At 35.5% G+C, this 20000-nt stretch overlaps 1 protein-coding gene across 1 annotated transcript in view; it reads right to left on the bottom strand.

Annotated features, from left to right (window-relative positions):
• The window catches only part of LOC106883766 (lachesin), a 276635-nt gene that overhangs the window by 10646 nt on the left and 245989 nt on the right, over positions 1–20000 (bottom strand). The gene's annotated exons all lie outside the window — the stretch shown is intronic.

Raw genomic sequence — 20000 nt, 5'->3', positions numbered from 1 at the left:
AATGTAGTGGGTGCTTTTACGTGCCACCGGCATGAAAGTCAGTCAGGTGGTACTGGCAATGGTCACAGTCAAAATAGTGTATTTTACGTGCCGCCTGAACAGGAGCCAGTTCAGCGGCACTGGCAACAATCTCGCTCGAATGTCTTTACACGTGCCATCTGGCACAAGTGCCAGGAAGGCGACACTGGGCACAGTTGCCATTGACGGTTTCGCTTTTGCTTGCCCCAATAGATGAGGAATAGATACACAGCCCTATCTGCTGCGATTTTGTACCTGTTTGTGCACCAGTTGATATTGTGGCACTGAGTCGGTTATGACGGCAAGGGTTCCAGTTGATCCGATCAATGAAACAGCCTGCTCGTGAAATTAACGTGCAAGTGGCTGAGCATTCCACAGACACGTGTACCCTTAGCGTAATTCTCGGGGAGATTCAGCGTGACACAGTGTGACAAGGCTGGCCCCTTTAAAATACAGGTACAACAGAAACAGGAAGAAAGAGTGAGAGAAAGTTGTGGTGAAAGAGTACAGCAGGGTTCACCACACCCCCTGCTGGAGCCTCGTGGAGCTTTAGATGTTTTCACTCTATAAACACTCACAACACCCAGTCTGGGAATCGAAACCACGATCCTATGAACCGAGTCCTCTGCTCTAACCACTGGGCCATTGTGCCTCCACTCACTGGTTGATATAACTATTCATTATTTCTCACGGAATCAATAAAAGAGGCCAATGTGCAAATTTCGAGGAATCTGACAGGTTTGTTAGGCTCTTCATGTAAATATTCCTAACTCATTTCAAGACTTCATCACCATGATAGTATAAAAGCAGCAGATTAAGCAGTTAGACCACACCATTTCCACTATGACTTCCTATCAAATTTAAACATGTTCAGCAAGTTCTTCTCCTCCTTCACAGTTGCATCCAGCCATGCCAGTTTCATTGAATTTACGGTCCTTTCAGTAATGACAGTTTACATAAATATATACCAAACCGTTGTTGTGCGCCATTTGCTGAGCTTGACCAACATGATTATAGTCAGTGCAACCTATTTGCCCGATAAAAAACCGTTGTCATGGGGTTAAAGGGTTATAGAAGGGTCTTTTTTCTTTTTTTCAAATAAATATTTACAAATACAGGTTTTAAACGAGCATTGGCATCATTACATGCAAATGTTTATTTGTTTCCTATCTTCAATTAAAACACATCTGGCCATGGAAAATATGACGGTTGGTGAGGGTGGTGGTGGTGTTGGGGATTTCTGTTTGTAGAAAAATCTGCCTCTACAGTTAACCCATGCAAACATGGCAAAGTGGTGAACATTAAATGACGATGATGATGATGGTGGTGGTGATGGTGATGACGATGATGATGATGATGATGTTGGCAATGATGATGATAATGATGATGATGATGATGATGGTGTGGTGTTGGGGATGGTGACGGTGGTGGTCATGATGATAGTGATGATGATGATGACGATGGTAGTGGTGGTGGTGATTATGGTGATGATGATGACGATGATGACGAAGGTAATGGTGGTGGTGATAGTGATGGTGGTGGTGATTATGATGATATTGGTGATGACGACGATGATGATGATGTTAGTGATGACAACGATGATGATGTTGGTGGCTGTGGCAGTGATGATGATGATGGTTATAGCAATGATGATGATAATGATGGTAATGATGATACATTACGACTACTTAGGCTAAGTGATCAAAGGACTATCTCTTGAAATAAATCTAATAAGTTGCAAGGTATTATTTTAATCAACAGATTAGGATCAAAAGGTAAGTCAAATCCGAATATAAGTGTGTTTGAAATCAGAATAATAAAAGAACAACGAGTAGAAATGGCAACTGCTTCGGTCCATTGCTGTGACATTTCTGTTAACTCTCAGTAGTCTGAGTACTATTAAAGCATCAGATATTGGTAACTCGAAATGCAAAGAATATTGATTTACCATAAAGTGCCTGACTTGTAGAAATGGTTACAAGTGTCAAACTAAAAGCTTGTCAGAATTTGGTACCGTTCTTCTACAACACATTCTTCAAAGGTTGCAGACTCAAATTTGTTGTATACTCATCCCAGGTTAATAAGGTAGGTACTTTGCCTTTCATCGTTTCGGGGATCGATAAATTAAGTAACAGGGGTGATTGAAAAGTAACTCCCTTTTTTTGAAATACTTATAAATTATTTACTAAGTGCAGGAGTGGCTGTGTGCTAAGTAGCTTGCTTACCAACCACATGGTTCTGGGTTCATTCCCACTGCATGGCACCTTGGGCAAGTGTCTTCCACTATAGTCTCAGGCCGACCAAAGCCTTGTAAGTGGATTTGGAAGACGTAAAACTGAAAGAAGCCCGTATTTATATATATATATATATATATATATATATATATATATATATATATATATGCATGTGTATATGTTTGTGTGTCTGTGTTTGTCCCCACCAACATCGCTTGACAACTGATGCTGGTGTGTTTATGTCCCCATAACTTAGCAGTTCAGCCAAAGAGACCGATAGAATAAGTACTAGGCTTCCAAAGAATAAGTCCTGGGGTCGATTTGCTTGACTAAAGGCGGTGCTCCAGCATGTCCACAGTCAAATGACTGAAACAAGTAAAAGAGTAATTGTAATTTTTTTATTTTTGAATTTTTGTGTTTGTTTTTTGAAGTATGAGCACTTAATTTGTAATCTGTAATTTGTAATGGCTAAATGCCCACTTTCTCAGGAAATGGATGGGTCGTTGTGGTCTGCATGAGTGGCCAGCCAGGAGTCTCAATTTAACGCCCTGTAACTTCTTTCTTTAGGGTTGTTTAAAGGAACAAGTCTACTGTATCAAAGCAAAAACTTTGGAAGAACTCGAAGGGTGAATAATGAGAAGTTGTGTCTTCTATTCCACAAGAAATCCCTGTGAAATCAGTTGACACAATTCCTGGGCAACTCAAGAAACTAGTGGCGACATCTGGAGCCCATATCATTATCACCATCCAGTGTTTTAAATCCAGGCATTGTCTCCATTAATGGGGGTGGCCAGATCTACCTCAATGCCATAGCAACTGAGGTAGGCAGGTGTATCCCACCGCAACCTTTGGGCTGATGGGTGCCCATTCTCCTTTTTTGGAGCTAGATTTTCTATGGGGAGCATGTTTGTGCTTGCATGTGTTTCTGTACATGTGTGAAAAATTAAGTCGATACATCTATGTGTTTGTGTACATGTGTGAGTGCATACGTCTGTATATCTATGTTTAGAGTGTGTGTATGCATTTGAGTGTGTGTGTGTGTGTGTGTGTGTGTGTGTGTTAACATCAGTCTCATTGTTGATTTAGAAAAACGTCAACACTTTGATTTTGTTTTAGTGAGTAACCTTTGTTAAACATATGCCAGAATCTGATGTAATCTTTGTCTTATGAAAAAAACATCCTATTAGCCAACACAAAACACATGTGAAGATGTAAATAATAATTAATTAACTCTGACACAAATCAACATAGGTACAATTTGATTAAATCAACTAATCAACTATATTGCTACTTGTTTATATATTTTGAAGTCTCAATAAGAAGAGAAAGTAAAATCAACTCTGATCTGATTTAGTTTTGGAACATTGTTCAAGAAATTAAACTCTGCATAGTGTTTATTCTGGTGTTCTGCATATTCTACAATTCCACTACCAATCTGAGAACATGGATTTCTAAAATTGGAATAATGCCATAAATCTGTAGGAGAATTGAGAGAAAACATCTAATCTCATGATTGCTATGTATTTCATTAACCTGAGAGACATGAAAGACATGTGCAAACTTAGAACTTAGAGAGAAGTTTAGATGGTTGTGGTCTCATGTGGTGAAGCCATCTAATAACGACTGTTCAGAAAGCTGGAATAGAAGATTTCATTCGAAGAAAGAATACTGTACAAGGAATATCTGCAGAACCAAGCTGTAGGTTTTAAAATCTTTTTACCCCAGGTCACAAATATATATTAGTTGAATGAATTATAAAAGGTATCTACAAGTGAAAGGCCATGTTCAGCTTCTGTGTATCTTACATCATAGCTGCTCAATGTCTATTAGCTGCTGCATGTCTTATGCAAGAGCTAAAGGAGGGCATGTCCTAACATGCTGCTGTCGCGATGACAAAGAGAAAGTACTAAGTGCCATGACCAGGTGGTGCAGTATTTTCTTGAGGGAAACAGTTCAATTCATGCTGCTCCTGCTCACCCAGCATTAATTGAATAACCCTGCAACAGACTGAAATCCCATCTAAAGGGGAATGATGTAATTTCAGCCCCTTATAGGTCATGGAAACTAAGTCCAATCTCTGTGAACCCTTGGTCACTAAGCAGTAATTATCTGGGGTTTGATGAATATAATGATCCCCATTTCCATGTTGGCAAGGATTGAATGGGCTAGAATAGTCTAACCCTTTTGTTACCGTATTCATTTTGAGATGCTCTGTGTTTCTTCAAATTACTTTAAATATAACAAAGAATTTAGTAAAATAACTTGGTTATCATGAAGCTAGTGTTAGGAACATAAATTGTGATTAAGGTTTGGTGGAAGATTTTAATTCAAAACTTATGAAAACAAGACATTTGTAATACAGAGCCAGAGGTGGTTTCAGCCGGGTTAGTCTCAAAAGGGTTAAAAATTGTTTCTCTATTTATATTTTAACCCTTTTGTTACCATATTTCTGCTGAGCTGCTCTGTGTGTCTTTCAATTATTTTAAATATAACAAAGAATTTAGTAAAATAACTTGGTTATCATGAAGCTAGTGTTAGGAACATAAATTGTGATTAAGGTTTGGTGGAAGATTTTAATTCAAAACTTATGAAAACAAGACATTTGTACTCAGAGCCAGAGCCGGTTTCAGCCGGGTTAGTCTAAAAAGGGTTAAAAATTGTTTCTCTATTTATATTTTAACCCTTTTGTTACCATATTTCTGCTGAGCTGCTCTGTGTTTCTTTCAATTATTTTAAATATAACAAAGAATTTAGTAAAATAACTTGGTTATCATGAAGCTAGTGTTTGGAACATAAATTATGATTAAGGTTTGGTGGAAGATTTTAATTCAAAACTTATGAAAACAAGACATTTGTACTCAGAGCCAGAGCCGGTTTCAGCCGGGTTAGTCTAAAAAGGGTTAAAAATTGTTTCTCTATTTATATTTTAACCCTTTTGTTACCATATTTCTGCTGAGCTGCTCTGTGTTTCTTTCAATTATTTTAAATATAACAAAGAATTTAGTAAAATAACTTGGTTATCATGAAGCTAGTGTTAGGAACATAAATTGTGATTAAGGTTTGGTGGAAGATTTTAATTCAAAACTTATGAAAACAAGACATTTGTACTCAGAGCCAGAGCCGGTTTCAGCTGGGTTGGTAACGAAAGGGTTAAATCAGTTCTTCTTCGGAGTTATGGATCACCAACGCTAATTGAAGACCACGCTTTGCTCACATTTCATTTTTATACAATTTTCTTTCATACAACTCTGAATTCTCCTTTCAATCATCAATCATTTTACAGATTACATCGGATTCAATTTATTTTGGCACCATCCCTAAAAAAATTGTATAGTCCCAGGCATGAATAAAGAATCTGTTTTGCCTTATATTGCCCCATTTCTTTATTCACTAGAGCAAGATGGTTGCCTTGTCCTCAGAATATAGAAGAGTAGTGAGAGGGGGCCTGAGTGTGAGCATTGCAGAATGTATTTAGATTAAGTAGGGTATTTGGATACTGCTTGCTATAATCGAAACCATCACTCCAAAACCACCAGTAACTCACTATTAAGATACACATGGGCAATGCAATGAACATAGGGGAAACAGGCTTACTTTGTGTGGAATACATAAGTAAGGAATGTAGGTTTCAATATCAATTGATTTCACCCACTGTATGACAAACATACTCTCGGATCATCAGTTGAAATTAACATAGAACATAGAGAGGGCCTAGTGAGAGTATGACTGTGGAAAGAGTAATTGAAGCAAGCAAGAGTGACTGAATCAATAGAGTGATAAAGGGAGGAAAGGTTAAATGTAGATAGATTGGGGGATCAATGGATGGGGAGAAGCAGATAGAGCGATAAATAGATAGACAGAGAGAGAAAGTAGAGGAAGAGACGAAGTGATAGACAGGGATATGATGGTTGTTGGTAAGGAGATTGAGTAGAAGCAGTATGAGTGATGTGACAAGAGAAGAGAGAGTGATAAAAAAAGAAACTACTAGAAGTGTGAAAGTGCTGGAGGGAAGGGTAGAATGGGAAGAGAAAAAGAATGATGGATGGTAGAAATGAGAGGGTGATGAGCGACAGAGATAAAAGTAAGAACAATGGCTAACAATAAAGTTGAGTGATTGCAAGAGTGTATGATTGATGAATGTCAGTATATTTGGATGGGAAGAGTAATAGGGGGAGGGAGAGAATGTGATATCTACTAAAAACGAAAGGAAAAATGTAAGGTGGACTGAATGCATGATAAGATTCAAATAATAATTTCCTATATAACAATAATAATTCTTACATATGTAGAAGTGCCACCTGACTGAATCCGTACCGGTGGCAACATAAAAGGCACCATTCGAATGTGATTGATGCCAGTGCCAGCTGATTGGCTCTTCTGCTGGTGGCACATAAAAAGCAGTATTCAAGCGTGGTCGATGCCATTGCCAGCTGACTGACTACTGTGCTGGTAGCATGTAAATAGCACCATTCGAGTGTGGTCATTGCTAGTGCCGCCTGGCTGGCTCCTGTGCTAGTGGCATGTAAAAAGTACCTATACACTCTCCGAGTGGTTGGCATTAGGAAGGGCATCCAACTGTAGAAACTTTGCCAGATCGGATTGGAGCCTGGTGCAGCCCACTGGCTGGCCAGCCCTCAGTCAAATCATTCAACCCATACCAGCATGGAAAGTGGACATTAAACGACGACGATGATAATGATGATGTAGAAGCAAAGCTAAAGATTTTGAGAGGAGCGGTAAAACTGGTTAAATCCACCCTTGTGTTTTGCTAGTACTTTATTTTATCAAACCCTTAACAAACGAGTAGGGATAGTTAGCTTTGGCCGTATTAAGCACAACTTCAGACACTTTAGGGAGAGAAGACAAAGTTGATTAAATCTAAATCAATATTTGTCTGGTATTTATTTTATTGACTTACAGAAGGATGAAAGGCCAAGTTGATCACACTGGGGTATGGACTAAGAACATAAAATGATGTTGCTAAATTCCACCAGCCAATTTGTCTATAATTCTATTATTTCTGCAGCTTGCTGTCAATCTATCAACAACACTAATAATACTAATACTACTATTACTACTACTAATAATAAGAGTGATAGCATGAAATAGCATTAATGGAACTTATGATCAAAGAACAGAGTTAACTATTTTCCAATGAAAAACTCTTACAGAAAAGAAATTTTGGCTTCAAAATAAATATGCTGGAGGTTTCCTGTTTACATTACAGCAAAGTCTAAAAAGTGTCCTGTGATCATAAAAGACATACGGTCTACTAGAGCATGAAAACATCAAATGTTTCTAGACTCTTTTAAAGAAACACTAAACACACCATTTTACTTAACAGGCTTCCTAAGTGATTGGTTTCATATATACGTCTTAGTCAATGCTCTCTCTCTTTCTTTTATCCAATAAGACATTATCACCACCACTATTATTATTACTATTATTATTATTCTTATTATGATTGTTGTTGATATTATAAACTATTGAAGGTTTCATGCTGAAGAAATCATTATTACATAGCAGAGTGTTTCCCCATTTTTTTTTATTTATTTATTTACTTTTATTTATTTATATATTTCTTTCTTTCTTTATTTATCAGTCATAAAGCTGTTGAAGAATCATAAGATTAGAGTGCAGTAATACATATATCAAAGTATTTAATCACACATATATATATATGTATGTATATGTGTGTGTGTGTGTGTGTGTGTGTGTGTGTGTGTGTGTGTGTGTGTGTGTGTGTGTGTGTGTGTGTGTGTAGCTCAGTCTCTCTGTTTTGCCATGCATACATTTTTCTGTCTCACTTTCTGTTGCATACATCATATAAAACATATGCTGCATATACAATATATATTATACATATATGAATATTATATACATATAATACACATGCATATATATTATTTATAAATTATATATAATATATGTATTATATGTAAATTATATGTGAGATATATATATATATATATATTATATATATATATATATATATATATATACTATATATATTATATTAATATGTGTAACATTAATATATATTTATATACATAATATATATATTTATAAATATATTCATAGAATATGTGCGTATGTATATATATATATATATATATATATATATATATATATAGTGGAGGCACTATTGCCCAGTGGATAGGGCAGTGGGCTTGTGGTCGTTGGATCGCGGTTTTGATTCCCAGACCAGGCATTGTGAGTGTTTATTTAGTGAAAACACTTAAAGCTCCACGATGCTTCGGTGGTGGGGGTGAGGCTTAACCCTGCTGTACTCTTTCACCATAAATTTTTCTCACTCTTTCTTCTTATTTCTGCTGTACCTGTATTTTAAATGGCTGGCCTTGTCACACTCTGTGTTGTGATGAATCCCTTCCCGAGAACTACATTAAAGGTACATGTGTCTGTGGAGTGTTCAGCGACCTGCATGTTAATTTCATGAGCAGGCTGTTCGTTGATTGGATCAACTGAAACACTCGTTGTCATAACTGATGGAGTGCCACAATATATAATGTATATATTATATGTAAATTATGTGATATATATATATATATATATATATATATATATATATATATATATACTATATATATTTTATTAATATGTGTAATATTAATATATAAATATATATATATACTATATATATTACATTAATATGTGTAATATTAATATATATATACATATATATGTGCTTGTGTATGTATGTATATGTATATTCGTTTCACATTTTGGCATAAGGCCAGTAAGATTAAGGGAGAGGGTAAGTCAATAATGTTAACCCTAGTGCTCAACTGGCACATATTTTGCAAACCCTGAAAGGATGAAAGGTAATGGTGTCCCTGGTGGAATTTGAAATCAAAACCCAAAGAGAGATGAAATGTCACTCTGCATTTTAGCCAGCATGCTTACAACTCTGCCAGATTACTACCTGAAGATATATCATTATTCATTGCAGTAAGTTTCTGGTTTAACACGCAAATATGTTTGAATCAAAGCTAAAACGCATGATATTGGAAATTTATACATTCGCATCCTCTCATGGAGATGGGTGGTGTCCAGTATCATTGTTGTATCAGCACCAGTTTCACCGAGGCATCACAGACAATTATTAAATTGTTCATGTCATTTCATTTTATTTGTTTCAGTCATTTGACTGTGGCCATGCTGGAGCACCGCCATTTTAGTCGAATGAAATCGACCCCAGGACTTATTCTTTGTAAGTCTAGTACTTATTCTATCGGCTTCTTGTACTGAACCGCTAAGTTACAGGGACGTGAACACACCACCATCAGTTGTCAAGCGATGGCGAGGGGGGGAGGGACAAACACAGACACACAAACATTCTCACACACACACACTCACACACACACACACACACACACACACACACACACATATATACGACGGGCTTCTTTCAGTTTCTGACTACCGAACCCACTCACAGGGCTTTATTCTGTTTTTATTTTTTATATTGTATTTCTTCTTTTATTTTATTCTTTATTACATTCAAATTAATCCATTAGCTGACACACACACACACACTGAAATATAAAAGCAATTCCATATATTTACTCTGCTGGAAAGACCAAATTGTTCAACATGTAATCTTTTAATGTCTAGTATTTCCCAGGTGATATTTTGTTCACAACTTATGAATGCAAATTTATTGCATAAATTTGTAACTTGCAACTGACTGAGTACAAATTGAAACAATTATAGGAATGATTGTCAATTTGTTAATTAACTAATTATTAACCATTAACTCTGCATTTTCTTCTCTTGATTGAATATGGATTATAAGCTTAATATACACCTACTGATTTAGGGAATTTTGTTTCCCAAAAATATAAGGCAGAGTAGCAGTAGGACTGAACCCAGAACCATGTGGTTGGTAAGGAAGCTACTTACCACACAGCCACTCCTGTACCTATATATATATATGTATTCTATCGTTGCTGCTGTGGCCATGTTGGGGCACTGTCATATGAATATGTGGTTTGTGTTGACTGCCAGAACAAATAATACTTGATACCACAGTAGAGGTTAATGATATTTTTATTTTTATTTAATCTGAATTTGATAACTTGCCTAAGGTGCCAGTGCACCTACAGGCAATTCTCAAACAAATAAGTGACTGACTTCATGAAAATGACTAAACATGTGTGTGTGTATGTGTGCACATGCATGCACATAGATACATATACATATATAAGTAAGAAGAAAATAGCCACAAATGTTTGGTAGGAGTCTACTGGCTCCAGTGACAGGAGTTCAAATCTTGTGGCAATTTCATTCTGCCTTGAAACCTAATACTATATTTCATATTTATCTGAAGGATAAAGAATTGTATATTTTTTAAAAATTACCGTCAACAGACTATTGCTCTATTCATTGACAGATTTGTTTTGTATCTCATTAATGAAAAGAAACCAAGTTTCCACACCAATATGATCTTACTAGCATGTTCTTTGGGGAGAAATTAATGTGATGTGGCTTCAAATTATGACGGAGAGAGGCAAGTTAATAAAAGTGAAGGAATAATCTCCCACTCACTCTCTCTCTATAGATATATATATATGTGTGTGTGTGTGTGTGTGTGTGTGTGTGTGTGTGTGTGTGTATACTTATATATGTGTGTGTAGATATAGATAGATATAGGTATATACACACACACACACACATGCAGATATATGTATATAGATACTGACACACACACACACACACACATATAGAGAGAGAGAAAGGGAGAGAGAGATGAATGGATGAATAGACAGACAGACAGACAAACAGATAAATAAAGATTGACAGGCTTACAGTCAGATGGAAACTAACAAGGTATATAAGCAGATGGTAATCTCTCAGAAGGTTAACCTTCCAAACAGCTGTATAAACAATACATAAAAGAAGAGAAATTTGCAGAAGTCAAGTAGCTGTTATAGTTAGTCTTCAAAACCCAAAAGGTTCTGAGATCACCAATCTACAGAATAGTCTCAACACTCATGAATGAAATGCTTAAAATTAGCACAGAATTAAAGCTAAAGAAAAGATAACATTGCTTAGTTAAATTATTATTAGAGATAATGGGTCTCTTGTGGCCTGTATATCTTTCTGTATATTTTTCTCCAATGTAGACCTAATTTCTAACTTGCTTGGATTACATAAAAGGAAGGACGTGTTTGTGGGAATCATCTGTTTTTATATTTCTACATAAGGAGAATTGATGCTGTAATATAGAATAATGATCTGTACAGATTAAAAAAATAAAGGGGAACTTCATCATTTTCCTGTTTAATGACATGGACAGACACGTGTTAAATGCTTAATAGGTATACAAACAAGAAGGGAGACGAAAATATCAACTAATATCAGAAGATTATGCTGTTTTGAAGATGGAGACAAGCAAGCAAAATTCTTTCTAATTTTTGGCACAAGCCCAGCAATTTTTAAGGAAAATAACTCGGTTATGCTACCCCAAATTCTCAACTGCTATGGTATTTTATCAACAAAATGAGAATGAAAAGTCGACCTTGGCAGAATTTGAATTCAGAATGTAAAGAACCAGATGAAATGCTATTAAGCATTTTTGTCTAGCATGCTAATGATTCTGACATCACACACAAGATTTCTTCTTTTCTTGGATGTTGGTATAAAGTACATGATTTTTAAAAGATTGAAATATGAACATGCTCTTACCAGATAATTTTCATGTTTTTGAAGCCAAATTTATACAGTTGGGAATTGAAACCATTAAGCTGGTTCATTTGCAACTGTAACTAATGATACTAGTCATAGTCATAAATAATGTTGTCTTATGATTTAACTACAAGACTCTCAGACTAAATAAATGGTTGTTTACTTGGCAGAACCAAATTTTAAGTTGTTGGTTTCAATACAAAAGCAACTCTAATTGAATTGTACTCTATTAATGAAAAGAGTTAACTAGATGACGTTTTATATTTGCTACTTTATATGTAATGATATCAGACATTCTTCTAAAAGACTACCTAATATGGTATTATGCAGTAAATTGGCAAAGTCACAAAGATTGTCTTGAACTTTTATTTCTGATTCTCTGCACCCTTCAAATGTTGCCTGATCCTCATCACCTTTCATCCTTTGATGATGATAAATAAAGTACTAGTTTTGAATTAGGGTCCTTTCTTCTCTCTCTGCGATAAGCTCTGCCAGGTGTCTAAAATATCCAAAACATACCAAAATCAAAAATTCCATGAAGAGCCAAGGATCCAAGGTAAGACAAGACAAGGCAACCTTATACTGTTTAGTGTATCTAGCTCTGTAACTGGTTAATATAATTTCGTTTTGGGATTTGGTTTGTAAGATTCTTTATGTGAGTTGGTGTGTTGAAGCATATTCTGTTGTGTCTGGGAAGAGTTAATCTCTTTTAGTACCTTATAATTTAACACCGTCACCGGTAAAATTTCCATTCATTTACTTACTTATTTTTCTAAAATTTTCATTGCATCTTGCAACCTTTTCAATAATTATTGACTGTTGGTTAATATAAGTTTGAGGAAAAATTTCCTTGCCACACTAATATCCTATTCAAAAAAACAATTATTTCTAATCTGTCCAATACAGCCCCAAGACCTCAGATATTTGTAGGAACTGTTGTAGAATTCTTTTTATGGTTCAAAACATTTCTTCAACCAAACAACCTACGTATATCACATGACTCTAATTTCAAATAAACTTGACAGCAATAATAATGTTTTCTTCCTAAAACACAAATCTACCAGAACTATGTACAAACATTTCAAGATGTAGAAATGTTATTGTTACAAAAGTTGGCCACGACATCAATAAATCCTGATATTTTTATGCAATCTTTTGTTCAAGAAACATTTCAGAAAGCTCCCTTGTCAAGTATTTACAAGAGACAACGGTATAAATATATTTATAGTCAAAGTTGCTTGAATCAGGTCCAGGTTGGGTCTAGGTTATGTAAAAACAGAAGAATTATATCCTAATAACGATTTTCAATGACCACAAAAACACATAAAATTAGTCAAAACGTGAAATGTTTATAGAAGATCAGCAACCTTTAGGCTGTTAGCTCTGCTCTAGATATAGTGTCAGATATAAACACTATACTGGGAAATAAAAGGAAAAAAAAAACAAAAAAACAAACAAACTATTTGAGAATAATTATTGATTTCTTCACATAAATATAAATTCGAGATCACTTTAAATAGAATGATGGTGTTGAGGAAAATATTCAAATTTTTTTTTTCTTAAAGTGCCAACTTCAATTAAAATCTCTTAAACTTTAATTACAGTTTGGTGCTAATAAACCTATAAAACATCTGAAGATTGTATAGTGATGTCAGTTAATAGTTGGCAATATTTTACAGTGTCTTCATTAACAGCATATATTTTACGTCGCTAAGTGAAATGTCTCAAGAGGTTAACAGACAGGTATTTGACATTTCAGTGTTTCTTCACAATTGCAGCTTTATTTAGATAAGAATGCTGGTTTCTCAGATCATGTATAGATGTGTGGTTAAGAAGGTTGCTTTGCAACCATGTGGTTTTGGGTTCTGTTCTATTGTGCAGCACCTTGAACAAGTGTCTTCTACCATAGCCCCGTGCTGACTAAAACCGTATTTGGTAGACAGCAAATGGAAGAAGTCCAACGTATGTATATACATATGTATATTTGCATATGTCTATGTGTGTATGAATGTCTATATGTGTATGAATGTCTATATGTTTGTGTCTCCATGTCTTGACATCACATGATAGCTGTAAATGAGTGTCACCGTCGTACAAGCAGTGTCACTCATTTCCAGTATTCTGCAAGAACATGTGTGGTCATGGGTAAATATTGCTATGATTGGAAACAAGTGAGGGTTGGTTACAGGAAAGGCATCCGGTCACAGAAAATCTGCTTCAACAGATTCTAGATGTTAAAATGATGACGATATTAGGAGGACTGAGGTTTTGATGGGAATGCTGGAATCGTCATCATCATCATCATTGTCATCATCATCAACATTGTCGCCGCCGTCATTGTTGTTATCATTATCTTCTTCCTTTAATGTCTGCCATCTATGCAGGCATGGGTTGGACAGTTCAACAGGAGCTGGCTAGGCAGAAAACTGCATCAGGATCCATTGTCTCTTTCCGCATGATTTTTACGGTTGGGTGCTCTTCCTGACACCAACCACCTCAAATAATACTTTGTCATGATTTACCTAATACAGTATTCTTATTTTAATACATATCCACTGCTCTAGACTTTACTATCTTTCCTCCTTGTCTCTTCTCTTCTCTCAATATCATATTCTCATTTCAATGACCTTTCTCATTTACCATTTTAAGAACTCTTCTTTGACACAGCTGCTGAACCATGGCAGGCATTTTCACCCCTATGCAACCTATGATGACCAGTACAAAGCATCCACCTTTAGTCAGGTGCTCTGTATATTTTGGTGTCACTGTTTTCATCATAAATAAACCAAGATCGTTTTCTATTTCTACCATTAACCGAGCTATCTAACTGTCTTGAGATATTTACTGTCGCAGAAAACTGTAGAACAATGATAAAATAATTAGTCCTAAGTCTTACCAAAATACTATATTCCTGGATGAAAATGTCAATCTGTCTGGGTATGTGACATGTTATACATATTATAAATATTATCATTGTTAAAGTAATATAATCCAAGATGTTGCTTTATGATACTTGACGGTACAGAGTAACAAGTATATTGGTTGTGTTGCCAAGATTAAGACAGAAAAAGGTTTAGATGAAAATAACATTCTAAATGTCTTATCTGACGCACAAACATTTAAATGAGTTTCTTATAGCACATCATGCTTTTATGGATTTCTGAAACAAGTTTCATGGTGAAGATTAATCAAACCTGTTGCTGTTAACAGAGCATTAACATTCTGTTAGAAGCTTTTCTTGGAATATCAACTGTTTATAAAACCTTAATAAAAGCATAAAAAAAACATGAGCAGTTTTTGGGTGGGTGAGTGGGAGGAAATGCTATTAGATTATTTTAACTTATATCTTTTGTTTGTTTCAGTTATTGGAATGCAGCCATGTTGGAGCACTGCTTTGATGAGATGTGCAGACCAAAACGACTGCAGTACTTACATTTTTTTTTTATTAAGTTTAGTACTTATTCAATTAGTTTCTTTTGATGAACTGCTATGTTATAGAGACAGAAATAAAGTATCACTGGTTGTTTGGTGTCTGGGTAGGGGCAAACACAAACACACACACATATATGTGTATATATGTGTGTGTGTGTATTGGTGCAGGTGTGGCTGTGTGGTTAGAAGCTCGCTTCCCAACCATGTGGTTCTGGTTTCAGTCCTACTGTGTGGCACCTCGTGCAAGTATCTTCTACAATAGCCTTGGGCTGACTAAAGCCTTGGGAGTGAATTTGACAGACGGAAACTGAAAGAAGCCCATCATATATAAATATATATACAGTTTCAACTAGGTTAGTATCGAAAGGGTTTAATATAACTTGTGCTATTTAGAGTCATATCAGTGAAAATAACCGCTCTCCAATAAAGGGTCCACTCTGAAATAGCAGGTATTTTCTTTTCAACTTTGTGAACTTTATTTAAACCTTTTGTTACCATATTTCTGTTGAGATGCTCTGTGTTTCTTTCAACTAATTTTAAATATAACAAAGAATTTAGTAAAATAACTTTGTTATCATTAAGCTAGTATTAGGAACATAAATTGTGATTAAAGCTTGATGGAAGATTTTAATTCAGAACTTTTGAAAACAAGACATCTGCTCTACAGAGTCAGGGACAGTTTCAACCAGGTTGGTATTGAAAGGGTTAAATATAACTTATGCTATTTAGAGTCATATCAGTGAAAATGACTGCTCTCCAATAAAGGGTCCACTCTGAAATTGCAGGTATTTTCTTTACCTTAAAGCAAAATAATCTATTCAACTTTATGAACTTTGTTTAATGTTGTCTATTGTAGATAATCATTGGTTTTCTTTGGCATCTACAGTTTCACTTATTTTCCTAGATGTTTCTATAGGACAAAACAGAACTGCTAGATAAGTATTTCACCAATAAGCTATAATCATAGCATCACAAGTGTTTTATATTATTCAGCTGATTGATTATTGATTTTTGGCAGCATGAATAGGAAAATCAGATCATAATTTATAATACAGATGAAAATAAACATTTGTGAATATTACAACAACAAGCAATGTTTGCATCGTAGAAAGGTTCCAACAAGAATTACGACGTTTACCAAATATTCAAACCAAATGTCAAATTACTTTAAACCTTGCATAGGTATCTATATTTCTGTACTGACTCTGGGGTAAGGGCCTATTTATAAAAGAACTGGCCGATCTATCCATGGCAATCCCTCTCTGAGAACGTAAGTTCATATAAAAAAAGGCAGAGCATAAGTTTATTACATAATATCATACATACTGAAGTGTATGTTTATGTATGTATGTATGTGTATGTGTGTATGTATTTTGTATGATATGGTATGTATGTATGTGTGTATGTATGGTATGTATGTTTGTAATATATGTATGTGGGTGTGTGTATGTTTGTATGGTATGTATTATGTATATGTGAAAATTTGTATGTATGTGTGTATGTATATATGTTTTGGAGGTGCATGGCTTAGAATTTAGAAGGTGTGGAGGTGCAAGACCATAAGAATTTATAAACTATGTTAGAATGTAAAAGAAATTCATTATTAACTTTTGAACTTTAAGGAGACAAAGCTCATAGCTTTGTCTACTTTGAATTCAAACATTAAAAACAAATCCTTCATATTTCTATTTTCTCAAGTTGTTCTTCAATATAACAAAATAAAATATATTCTTTTCTATTCAAGGCACAAGGCCCAAAATTTTATGGGGAGGGACCCTTGTCAATTAGATCGACCCCAGTACGCAACTGGTACTTAATTTATCAGCCCTGAAAGGATGAAAGGCAAAGTCGACCTCGGCGGAATTTGAACCCAGAATGTAAAGACAGATAAAATACCGCCAAGCAGTTTGCCTGGCATGCTAATGTTTCTTATTTCTTTATTGCCCACAAGGGGCTAAACATAGAGGAGACAAACAAGGACAGACAAAGGGGTTAAGTCGATTAGATCGACCCCAGTGTGTAACTGGTACTTAATTTATCGACTTCAAAAGGATGAAAGGCAAAGTCGACCTCAGCAGAATTTGAACTCAGAACGTAAAGACAGACAAAATACCGCTAAGCATTTCGCCCGGCGTGCTAACGTTTCTGCCAGCTCACCACCTTAAAAATAAAAATATATTCTTTTCTACTCTGGTACAAGGCCTGAAATTTTGGGGGAGGGGGCCAGTTGATTATATCGACTCCAGTACACAACTGGTATTTAATTCATTGACCCCGAAAGGATGAAAGGCAAAGTCGAACTTGGCAGAATTTGAACCCAGAATGTAAAGACAGATGAAATATATCTATATATATGTATGTACATATATATATATATGTACATACATACACACACACATGTATACATGTATGTATGTACATACGACGGGCTTCTTTCAGTTTCTGTCTCTAAAGTCCCCTCACAAGGCTCTGGTCAGCTTGAGGCTATTGTAGAAGACACTTGCCCAAGGTGCTACACAATGGGGCTGAACCAAGAACCATTTGGTTATGAAACAAGCTTCTTATTACACTTACACACCTTCACCTGTAATTTTAATTACAACTGTTTTAATTTCTTTCATATTACCTTCATAAATTAACTACATTTTGCTGTTGAGAAATAAAAACATATCCTATAATAATGATGTTTAATAATTGACATTTAAGCATTTATTTATTAATTTCAATTAAGAGATAAAATTTATTTTTTTGCATTCCTGGAATGATTTGTTTCTTTTATAATCCTTCAGTTATATGTTCTTCAAGCAAAAGATCATCGAAAATTTTCTGTGTAAAACAATCAAGAATGTCTTGTTTGTGTTTGTGTGTATGTGTGTGAGAGTGGGAGTGAGAGAGAAAGAGAGTCAGAAAAAGAAAGGGTGCACTGTGTGTGTTTGTGTGTATGTTTCTGTGTGTGTGCTTGTATGTTTCTCTGTATGGATGTGTGCGTGTGTAAGAGAGAGAGAGTGAGAAAGGAAGAGAGAAAGAGAGTCAGTAAAAGAAAGGGTGCACTGTGTGTGTTTGTGTGCATGTTTCTCTGTGTGTGTGTGTGTGTGTGTATGTTTCTCTGTATGGGTGTGTGCATGTGTAAGAGAGAGAGAGTGAGAAAGGAAGAGAGAAAGAGAGTCAGAAAAAGAAAGGGGTCACTGTGTGTGTGTGTGTGTGTGTGTGTGTGTGTGTTTGAATGTGTGTTTGTTAGTGTGTGCGCGTGTGTCTGCATGCATGTGCATGTGTGTGTGTGTGTGTGTGTGTGTGTGTGATAATAATATAATAATGTAATAATATAAATTAACATGGAGTGGTTTCAATATTTATTTTTCTTTTTGAATATAAACTGTGAAATAAACTTAAAATGTATTTTCCCAATATCTCTATATCTTTATACATACACTAAATACGTATGTACATGTGCTATTTAGATATTCGAAACCATTAGTCTGTCACATACACCATCTCACATCTTTCGTTTCACACATGCATGCCTGCATGTATGCATACATTTATCATTTATCTCCCATTCCATTCAGTATAACTCCTCCCTTTACTGATCAGTCATTTACTCCCTCTCATCTTCCCTCTCTGTCTCTATAATTCACTCTCTCTCTCTTTTACTCATTGCCAGTAACCAAGCCTACTATGTGTATTCATCCTACATCTATGTTTATACACTGCATCTTTCTTTTGCTCTCTTTCTCTCCTCTCTTGATATGATGTGAAGTGTGACTGGATAGATTGATCAACCAACCCACCAACATCTATAATGCTAAAATTAATGATTATTATTATGATTATTATAAAGACAGCAAGCTGTCTGAATCATTAATGCACCAGATGAAATATTAGTGGTATTTCTCCTGTTGCTACGTTCTGAGTTCAAATTCCACTGAGGTTGACTTTATCTTTCACCCATTTGGGGTCAATAAATTAAGTACCAGTTACACACTGGGGACAATGTAATTGACTAGTCCCCTACCCCAAAATTTCAGGCCTTGTGCCTATAATAGAAAGGATTATTATGAATATGATTATTATCATTTTACTTCTCAGAGCTCTTGATCTTACTTGCTCTGGTTGATTCTGTGAGATTGGACAGCAACTCGTTGTCAAAGATCTCACAGGGTCGCTTAGGGTCTCTTTCCACCAATTATAAGACTTGGTACCCAGATGTTTAGTATCGAGGAAGATACTCAACACCCAAGTACCAACCTCAAAATCCTCGCTGTCCCCAACAGAACAGGTCTTTAAAATTCTTCTACCCTTATGTCAATTTGAATTTCCCTGACATATTTCTTGAACTTGGTGGTTAGGATGCCAACTACCCCTACAACTACTGGGATGTTAGTTACTCTTTTTATTCTCTTCTCTTTCTCTTTACTTGCTTCAGTCATTTGACTGTGGCCATGCTGGAGCACCGCCTTTAGTCGAGAAAATCGACCCCGGAACTTATTCTTTGTAAGCCTAGTACTTATTCTATCGGTCTCTTTTTGCCGAACTGCTAAGTTACGGGGACATAAACACACCAGCGCCGGTTGTCAAGCGATGTTGGGGGGACAAACAGACACACAAACA

Source organism: Octopus bimaculoides, chromosome 12 (assembly GCF_046866305.1).
Source record: "Octopus bimaculoides isolate indiv1 chromosome 12, ASM4686630v1, whole genome shotgun sequence".
In the NCBI taxonomy this organism is placed as follows: domain Eukaryota; kingdom Metazoa; phylum Mollusca; class Cephalopoda; order Octopoda; family Octopodidae; genus Octopus; species Octopus bimaculoides.
Note: the sequence above shows the minus strand (reverse complement) of the source record. Positions and strands in the feature narration are given on the sequence as shown.